Source organism: Bufo gargarizans, chromosome 3 (genome assembly GCF_014858855.1).
Source record: "Bufo gargarizans isolate SCDJY-AF-19 chromosome 3, ASM1485885v1, whole genome shotgun sequence".
NCBI lineage: Eukaryota > Metazoa > Chordata > Amphibia > Anura > Bufonidae > Bufo > Bufo gargarizans.
Genome location: NC_058082.1, coordinates 275,692,799 through 275,703,919, shown reverse-complemented (window position 1 = coordinate 275,703,919; position 11,121 = coordinate 275,692,799).

Sequence of the window (11,121 nt, the reverse complement as noted above, 5' to 3'; positions counted from 1 at the left end):
GTTAGGGTTAGTGTGCTGGCATTAGGGGCACAGTAAACCCACTAGGTTACCCCCTCTTGGCTTCGCCATCAGTTAGTGGTCCCGCGAGGCCAACACCCCGCCTCAAACGTTCAGAGGCAGCCGCCCATCGAGCCACACGTTAGTAAGCTGCCTCGCATGTTGCATAGAGAGGGCCTCACCTGTCACTCCCTTCCCCTAGTTCTGTCTTACAGTCACCGAGAGGCCTCACACTCCTGCCACTACGACAAGTGGCCTCATTAACCCCTCGCGCTAACACATAGATAGAGCCTCTCAAGCCGCTTGGCAATTAGCAGGGCCTCATCTGTCACCATGCAAGTATAATATTTTCGCCGTCCGGCCTAGCTAGCTTGCCAACACAATCCTTTGTTTCCCAACACTAATCAACTGTTTTGTTTTAGTATGTCTCTGGAAGGGGTAGAGAACTTCTCCCTACCTGGCACCCCTGCTAGATCCGTCACTTCAGCCCAGGGAGACGGTCTAGCCAGTCCAGCATCCATCAGATCCTGGACAATCCCGCGCATAACAACGGAGTTGAGGAGACGGCAAATCCCCTTCCCCGCCACGGCAAGGAAAGCAGAGCTTTTCCGGCTACTGCGCACGTCAACTAATAACGTGGATGCAGGGGAAGGACCTAGCCAGTCCAGTGCATCTGGCCAGTCCTCTCTAATGACATCCATGACCAAGGTCAACGCCAGGTTGGAGAGGCTGGAGTCGGTCACCACGACATTCTCCTTGGCAGGGCCACCACCGGCGGCGTCACCGGCACCATCCGGATTGCCAGTGATCACGCCAACCGTTAACCTGGATGACCAAGAAGTCAGCCCGGCGCACATGATACCGGAGCACATAAAAAGAGATATCCTGGAAGGTAAGGATGTAAACCTGGCTTCCCTTCTGATTGCCTCCCAGGATGTGGTCGAGAACAAAACCTATGCCTACGACGATGTTTCAGTTGTGGTCAAGTCCAGGGATGCCCCCCTTAATAGGAAACTGACTATTCCCGAATTTGTTTTGGCCTTTGGCATCTATAGGGATGTCATCTGTGCGGTCTACCCCAACAGAAGGGAGGAGTTCGACCTCTACATGCACAAACTGGTAGACCTGGGCAACAAATAGGGGGGGTCAGCCTTCTATGATTATCATAGATCTTTTTCGGCGAAAGTGGCGGGCGCCTTCTCCCAGTACGGAGTCCGCTCCAACTGGGCAAGGATCGACACCGTCATATTTTGCCGACACTTCGCAGGCCTGAGGACACCAGCCTGTGCATACTGCGCCTCCACAGCCCACACCACCAATTTCTGTCCAAACACGGCAGACATACATGCCCTCTCGCAAGGGGCCGGTCCCTTTGGGGTTTCGGACAAATCAGCCCGGGACAAACTGGGATGGCCAATCAAGTTTCTGGGCAAATCCCAGATTTGCAACAATTTCAACGAGGGGTCCTGCAATTACAGCGGGTGTAGATTACTGCATATATGTACCAAATGTTTCAGGGCACATGCCAAGTCCATGTGTCCGAATAAAATGTTTGCAAAGCCGTATCTAACGACCATCAATATGCCAGTTTTCACCACGTTCATGTCACAACACCCATCCAGGCATCTCACAGATTTCCTCGTTTCAGGGTTGACAGAAGGCTTCCACACGGGTATCCTGCACATGCCAACTGGCACCCTGGAATGTCCCAATCTTCAATCCGCCCCCCAACACAACCCCACTGCAATTGACGCCCTCATAACCCAAGAAGTAACAGAGGGCTTCGTGTTAGGGCCTTTCAAAACTTCCCCTTTCGCCACATGGCGCACCAACCCCATTGGCATCGTCACTGGGAAATCTTCCCTGAAACAGAGGCTCATCGTCGACTTGTCGGCACCCCATGGTTCAGCCAACCCCAGTCTCAACTCCCTCATTCCCTCTGAGGAATTCCCCCTGCAATACACCACCATAGATCACGCCATCAACGCCATCATACAAGCGGGGGTTGGAGCATGGCTCAGCAAAACTGACATCGCCAACGCCTTCAAATTACTACCAATACACCCTACACTGTGGCACCTTCACGGCATCAAGTGGTCCGGAGACTACTATTTTTTCTCCCGGTTGACGTTTGGATCCAAGAGTAGCCCGGCCATTTTTGACACATTTGCAGAAGCATTATGCTGGTTGCTTTTAAACATAGCAAGGTGCCGATGGTATTACATTACCTTGATGATTTCCTTCTGGTGGAAGAAAACACTTCCCCCCCTCCAGCCTCAGAGCCACCATCAAGCTGTTCAAGGAACTTGGGGTACCCATCTTCACCAAGAAAACAGAGGGGCCAGACACAGTCATCACCTTCTTGGGTATTCAGTTGGATTCAGCCACAATGCAAGCCAGTTTGCCATCCGGGAAGATTCAGGACATTCTCGCCCACATAGACAACTACCTTCAACTCGGCACCTGCAACCGCAAAGAACTACAGTCCCTGCTGGGCTCCCTGAACTTTGCCATGCTTATCATACCTCAGGGTCGTTCATTTATATCACGACTTCTGCACCTCTTCCCTTTTTTCCTACATGACTCGCACAGGTTGTCCCTGGATGCCCACGCTACGGCAGATCTGGGCATGTGGAAGAGATTTCTATCCACCTGGAATGGCAGGAGCATGTTCCTCCCCCAGCTATCGGACTCTTCCCCCTCTGTCTGGTCAGATGCGGCATCTTCCACAGACTTCGCGGCCATTTTTGGGAACGATTGGCTGTGGGGCAGCTGGCCTTCTGCAGTCCAGGATCTGGAAGGATTTTCCACTACCTCAGCTCTCTTCGAGATCTATCCCATCGTGGCGGCTGCCGTGGCGTGGGGTCATTTATGGGCAAACATGTCGGTCCGGTGCTATTCAGACAACCAGGCGACCTATCAGATCATCAACAAAGTTCCTGCGGAAACTCACTTGGTTGGCAGCTGGCAACAATTTTTTCTTACATTGCTTCCATGTCCCAGGGGTGTGCAATACGGCAGCTGACAATCTGTCTCGCTTCAAATTTCAGGCATTTCATCAGGCTCTCCCGTCAGCGACGCCCACGGCCACCATCACTCCATCGTTTCCACAGCTCATTCTGGACTAGAAGTCATCATGCGGCATAGCCAGACTTTGTCCTGATTAGCACTATCAGACAATACGCATAGAACATACAACAGAGCGTTCACACTATTCAACAGGTTCCTATTGGAACACAACATCACGCACCCTTTTGTCATGACTTCTCTTCTGGGGTTTGCTTCTTTCTGCCACCTTAAACTCAAAATGTCATACAACACCATCAAACTATATCTCACCGGCATTCAACACCATATGCTAATCTTACACCCCAATAACATCAGTTTCATGGCCTCGCACCAAATCAAAACCATACTCAGAGGTATTCAGAAAGCGGAACCCGCACGTTCAGCCCAGAGGCTACCCATAAACAATCATATTTTCAAGGCATTATCCGACTTACTAGACGCCAAGCCTTTTGAAGCAGATACCAACTCCATCATCAAAACAGCAATTTACTTGGCCTTCTACAGATTCCCCAGAGGCCCGGGGAATTCACTACAACCTCCACGACCCAAACCACACTTTGTCTCCTTTTCTCCCACTTGGCGAAACACATGGATCATTACATCCTGACCTTACCTCACTCCAAGAACAGTCAGCATATACCCGTCAACATTCCGTATTACCCCACGCACAACAGATGGTGTCCAGTCAGGGTTCTGGATGCTTACATGCAACGTCACAAGTTTCTACCCTCTCAACCGCTACTTCAACTACATGGTTCGGTACTCACCACCACCACCTTCATGACTCATGTCAGGTCATCGCTCACACAACTGGGCCTCAACGCAGCCAACTACTTAGGGCACTCCTTTTGCATAGGAGCCGCGTCCACAGCCTCCAGTGCCAACATCCCTACTCATGTCATCAAAAAATTAGGGCGCTGGAAATCATCCGCTTACTCGCGATACATTCCCAATCCAGTACAAGAGTTAAGAGATGCTTTCCAAAACATGTTGGGTTGAGCTATTCATGTATTAATTGGCTACAATAAACTGGTTACTTCAATTTTTCCCCTCTTCTTTCTCAGGCCTACCTCATCCTCGGTTTCGGCACACCACAACCGACTGCGCTTATTCCCTGCTTTCCTAGGGCTCTTCACTGTACTATTGTAAGCGCCTAACACAAGTATTAAGGCAATTTGCCTGGATTTGTGGGAGGGGCTGAGTTCCGCCTCCAGCCTATTTAAAGCACTCCCCTTAGGCTACTTTCACACTAGCGTTCGATCGGATCCGTTCTGAACGGATCTGCTCATATTAATGCAGACGGTGGCTCCGTTCAGAACGGATCCGTCTGCATTATAACTTAGAAAAATTTTCTAAGTGTGAAAGTAGCCTGAGCGGATCCGTTCAGACTTTACATTGAAAGACAATGGGGGACGGATCCGCTTGAAGATTGAGCCATATGGTGTCATCTTCAAGCGGATCCGTCCCCATTGACTTACATTGTAAGTCGGAACGGATCCGCTCGCCTCCGCACGGCCAGGCGGACACCTGAACGCTGCTTGCAGCGTTCAGGTGTCTGCTCACTGAGCGGAGCGGAGGCTGAGCGCTGGCAGGCGGATGCATTCTCAGTGGATCCGCCTCCACTGAGAATGCATTAGGGCCAGACGGCTGCGTTCAGGGCCGCTTGTGAGCCCCTTCAAACGGAGCTCACGAGCGGACACCTGAACACAGGTGTGAAAGGAGCCTTACCTGGCTCCTGCACCGTCTGAGGTCTGAGCTTTTGACCCTCCCACCACTCCACTCATTCACACTCATTTCTTCCATATCTTTTTCCTTGGGTAGGCCCTCTTCTTTCTCAGGCCTACCTCATCCTCGGTTTCGGCACACCACAACCGACTGCGCTTATTTCCCTGCTTTCCTAGGGCTCTTCACTGTACTATTGTAAGCGCCTAACACAAATATATAAAGTTTGTTGAAAGTCTTGTAACCATTTAGGCAGATGTAGCAACCACTTAACTTGCTGATATATTCACTTACTGGTGAAATTTGAATATCGTGCAAAAGTTAATTTATTTCAGTAATGCAACATAAAAGGAGTTGCATTAATGCAGCTTAAAATTAGAATATTGTGAAAAGGCTCAAAGTGTCCCACTCTAGTCAGCTAATCCATACCCCCTCAGCAAACCTGAGATTGTGACTTTGGGGTTTTCATAAGCTGTAAGCCATAATCATCCAAATTATAACAAATAAAGGCTTGAAAGATCTCACTTTGCATGTAATGAGTCATTAGTTTCACCTTTTAAGTTGCATTACTGAAATAAATGAACTTTGCACGATATTCTAATTTTTCGAGCTTCACCTGTGTTTATTCCACTGCTCCCTTATGATGCATGTAAACAACATAGCTTTTATGTCTAATATCATGCACATAGTCACAGTATTCAATAGTCCATGGGACTTGGTACAGCATTAGCCTCTATGGGTCATGTGACCACACTGACGTGATGTCAAGAGGATCTTTAGCCAAAAACTATATGGCTGACAGCTTTGAACAGCAGAAATAAATTACTTATTACCGCATTTATTTTCGGGACTCCTGTATTAAAGACCCATTATCAGGATAGGTCATCAATATCTAACTGTTGGGTGTCTGACACCCGGCACCCAGACTGATCAGCTGTTTGAAGAGGCCACTGCGCTCCAGCTAACCAAGTACAGCACTGTACATTGTATAATGGCAATCCTTGGTATTGCAGCTCAAGCCCATTCACTTGAAGAGGAGCGAGCTGCACACAGGTCATGTGACCAATGAACGTGATGTCAGTGGCCCAGGAAGATGGAGCAGAGCTCACCGCTGCGCCACAGCCTCTTTAAACAGCTGCTTGTCGGGGGCTCTGGGAGTTGGACCACAACTGATCAGATATTGATTACCTCTCCGGAAGATAGGTCATCAAGATATGAATCCTGGAAAACCCCTTTAACTCATTTCTGCCTCAGAGAACACATTAATGGGTGCGCGCAAGAAGAACCTCAGAAACTGGAGACTGCTTTCCATAATTTATTACAAAATAACAAGATGTGTTTTCCTACTGTCTACTCAGACATTCATCACTGGTTTACTGCATTAAGTGGTGACAATTACATCAAAACATAATACTATAAATCACTATGTCACCGATAAATAAACCTTTATGATATCTCATAAATACCTAAATATGTGTATTCCCCTATCAAAAATACAATAGTTCATATATTAGTACATGACAAAAATATCCTGGACAAGTAAATATTATCCAGGCACACTGTCCCTTTACAGATGATTTATTAGTGATCAATAATGGAGATTCCTGACCTACAGAACTAAACACCAACCTTGTGTCTGGTTTGCAAAAACTGCCCGTGTTTGATCTACGGGTAAATTCATCCAGCTGTAGTTTAGTTCATTTTCCACATCATTTTCATTCTTCTTATTTAGATTATAAACACTTAATGACAAAAAAGTAACACACCCAGATAGATATCAGATTGATCCAAAACTCGGCATGCAGTTATTTCTCGGGCAAATACGTACAGTACATTATTACAGGTGTGGTCTGCTTAGACACTGGCTTGTCACGAGAGGGCATAAAAGTGCTTCCCCTGATGCTCTATAAAAAGGCTTTCAGAGGCCACTTTTGGGTAGTGTACCTCTTGGTGAAAAATGCTAGACATGCTTCTACGACACACTCAAAGACACTTTGTGCAGTTGACCGACTTTGAGAGGGTGGCATCATTGGACTGAGAGAAGCAGGATGTTTGATTCAACGAATTTCCCTCTATCTAGGCCATTGTGACCTAGCTGTTAGGAGAAGTGGTTATATGAGGGTATGCACACATGGCAAACAGGCTTCAGAGAGAACAGCTCCCAGTTTCACTGTCCACCATCCAGACACAGGTGGCACTTTGAATGCACACCGCTGTCTCTTCCCTGGACCATTTCCAGGCGCTTAGGATGGGGAGCTATCATATATGACAGTTGGTCACCCCAACTGGCATTTTTTAGCAGGATAATGCTTGCACACACAGCAAGGGTTTCTCAGGACTGTCTCTCCCAGATTGTAACACTTCCTCTGCCTGACCGGTCACCAGCTTGGAGGCCGGCTTTGGCAGCCCATGAGTGCAGGACCTACAGGCCCAGCTGCAACATCTGTGGGCAAATGTGCCGCAGGATACCATAGAGAATCTCTATGCCTACATGCCCAACCATAGCTCTTCTTGTATCCAGGCTCGAGGCTGCCCAACAGGCCTGACACCCTCTTGGTGCGTTATTTTTTTTTGTCAATGAGTATATAAACTTTAAAAGTGTTCAATGATAATACCGTATTATGTAACTGTCTTTTCATAATAAGTAAATAAACATATCAGGACATTTATTGGAAGAAGGGGGAAAATGTCAAAATCTGTGGGCATATATAGCTAACATAAAATCTTGATGAAAACAATAGGTTTTTATGATGATACGTTCCCTTTTAATATAATCCGCCAGTACCTAGTTTCTATATACCGCCAGTACCTAGCAGGCTAGTTTCACACATATCATTAAGGCCTTTTTCACAGATCTGTGCTATGTGTGTTCTTCACAGACAGCACATGGATCCATCAGTGGTTTTCTAGTGACTGTGGCTGTCTGTGGAAAAACAATGGAAACGCACTACTTAGGTGTGTGATGCGGACCAAACATGCTCATTGAAGTCTATGAGGGACATTTATCAAGACTGGCGTTCCCATATGTTAGTCTTGGCCGGAGTGAGATGCACCTAATTTATTAATCTTTTTCAATTAGGAGCATCTTTGGCAGTCCATGCTCCAGACACTGAAATCTACGCCAGATAGGGGCTGGCTTATAGTTCAGCTATAACCACGGCAGTCTCCGGAGTAAGGTATAGTAAATCTGGTGAGCCGTGCTAAGCCCCCCTTTTCTCGCAACTTTAGAAAAGTGGCAAGAAGCTTCAAAAGTAAAAAATGATTGCACATATATGACGTGAACCATAATTTTAGATTTTCTTACACCACTATTTAGGCATAACGACAAATGGGTCCTTGAAAACCACTTAGAGAATACTGACGGCATTCAAGTTCTGTCATTGGTAGGAGATGCGCTAGAGATCCCTTTGTCAGCCTAGCAGTGCACACAGAATACAGATGACACACAGAAGGCAAAAATGGACCCATGGACCAAACACAGACCCTTCAAGGACATCTTAAAACAGATGAAACACTGACCGTCTTGTCACGGACATCATCACTGTCAGGGATGTGTGAAAAGAGGCCTTGCCCGGTTTTCAGTGATGTTTTATGCTTTATATTTTTGGAGGTTTTTTTTCCCCTCAAAAATACTGTGTCCAAATGTTACTCAAGTTTATAGCAACATAATTGACAAAGTTTACGTACATTTGTTTGCTGTTTTTTAGCACAATACAGCATGCTATAGGTATGGCAGTTTTTCTCCACAGGCTTCTCTATGTGACTTTCTAAATGGCAGGAGAAATGCATGTACAAAATAAACAGTACTAGCAAAAATGTATGGTTCTTTTCACATGCACTTGAAAACACACAAATTATTAATGTTTGTGAAGTAGTCATTTTAACGGAGGAACCAAGGTTAACTGATATACTGTGTAACAGTGTGTATCAGTTTTGCCTTAAAGGGGTCTTCCAACCCCTATAATGAACCCTCCAATGCCTGGGCCCCTCGTATACATTACACTTACCTGCTCCCCGGCACCCGCATCGCTCCGGATGCCTGCATGACCACCACTACATCATCCTGTCGTGCAGATCAAAACATCTGGAGATGTAGGGAGCAGCCAATAGCAGTCTGCCCCCCCCCAGCGTCACCCGCGATGCTAGGGATGCTCGTCCTTGTCACGGCCTGCTATTGGCTACTCCCCCCTTTTGCCGGATGTTTTGACCCGCACAACGAGGAGGTGCGAGGTAGCCTTGCAGGGATCTGAAGCGACACAGGTGTCGGGGAGCAGGTAATTATGATGTATACAGGGGTCATTATAGGGGTTGGATAACTCCTCTAACCTGTTAACAACCTGCCTTCTTTTGTCCGAGTTCAATAAAAACCCTGGCAGCCCCTGTGAATGTGTAAAATAACAAAAGAAGAGATATGTCCCCTTTTTTCCATGCCGCTTCCATCGATGAGCTCCAGTACTTCCCTCTGCTGTTTGTTTCCCTGGCTGCAGCGGTGATGTTCTGTACACACAGGTCACTGTGCACCAATCATTGGCCTCACCGATACAAGGGATGTGATCATGTGACTGCTGACGTCAATGATTGGCTGTAGTGGTGACCTGTGTGTGCACAACGTCACAGCTTCCAGGAAAACAAACAGCAGTGGGCAGAACCACAGCTCATCGCTGTAACAGCAGGGAAAAAGGGGTATCTCTTATTTTGTTATTTTTGTCCCATTTACAAGGGTTGCCTAACTTTTTATTGAACTTTTTTTTTCTGTCAATGCAGCTGTATTATGGCTTTTTTTTTTTGCAGGAAAAGTTGTATGGCAGCATTTTGGGGTATATATCATTTATAAACTTTTTGTGGGGAGGGTAATTCCACAATTTTTTGCTTTGATTTTTGTGTTTCATTTTTACAGCTTTCACAGCTTTGTGTGGTTTAATGAACATGTTAAGTTAATTATGCTGGTTAGTACAATTACAGTGGTTCAAATATGTTTTCCTACTATTGCACAATAGAAACACAAAAATGAGTCCTTTGATTTTTTTGCTGTACATGTTCCTTTTTTCCATCAATGGAGCTGTGTGAGGGTTTATATTTTTTGTAGGATAAGTTGACCTTTCACTGGTATCAGTTTGGGGTACATATTACTTTTTGATTGCTTTTTATTCCATTTTTGAGTGGTGAGGTGATCAATTACAGAATTGCTGCAGAGTTTAATAGGCATGTTTACATGGCAGACCTCTGGGTCACTGTTAGGGCTCATGCACACAAATACAATAGTATTGGGCCGCAAAAAACACGGATGACGTCCAGCTGGACCCTAATAGAACCTGTACTATCCTTGTCTGTAATGCAGACAATAATAGGACATGTTCTATCCTTTTGTGGAATGGACATACGGAAACGGAATGCACACTGAGTAACTTCCGTTTTTTTGCGGACCTATTGAAATGAATGGTTCTGTATATGGTCAGCAGAAAGAAAATACGTTCATCTGCATGAGCCCTTAGGCCACCCAAGTGCCACAGCAACCATCAGCACCCCACCTCAACCAATGACATGACAGAGGAAGCACCAGCCCTCCATCTAGCCACTTATAGGCCGCAGTTGCTATTGAACGTGGCATCTAAGGGGTTAAAATGCTATAATCGGAAGGATTGAAGTAATCTCCAATCTCAGCAGTTGCAGCAAAAGCCCTGCTCCTGATCTCACGGGTGCAATTATAGTGCCTGCGAGATCACCATGCTGAAGAGATATATCACAGTGCAGGAATTAGCACCTAACCATGACATAACATTTTCATCATACAGGAAGGGGTTAAATAGCTGCTGTATTGTTTATAGGAATCACCAAATATCACAAGATTCTGATAAAAAATGGTAACTTATACAGTTTTTTCCTCATACATCTAGTTTTAGTGCGTTACGACACGTAGTTACCACTATGGTAAGTACAGTGGAGGAAATAATTATTTGACCCCTCACTGATTTTGTAAGTTTGTCCAATGACAAAGAAATGAAAAGTCTCAGAACAGTATCATTTCAATGGTAGGTTTATTGTAACAGTGGCAGATAGCACATCAAAAGGAAAATCGAAAAAATAACTTTAAATAAAAGATAGCAACTGATTTGCATTTCATTGAGTGAAATAAGTATTTGAACCCCTACCAACCATTAAGAGTTCTGGCTCCCACAGAGTGGTTAGACACTTCTACTCAATTAGTCACCCTCATTAAGGACACCTGTCTTAACTAGTCACCTGTATAAAAGACACCTGTCCACAGAATCAATCAATCAAGCAGACTCCAAACTCTCCAACATGGGAAAGACCAAAGAGCTGTCCAAGGATGTC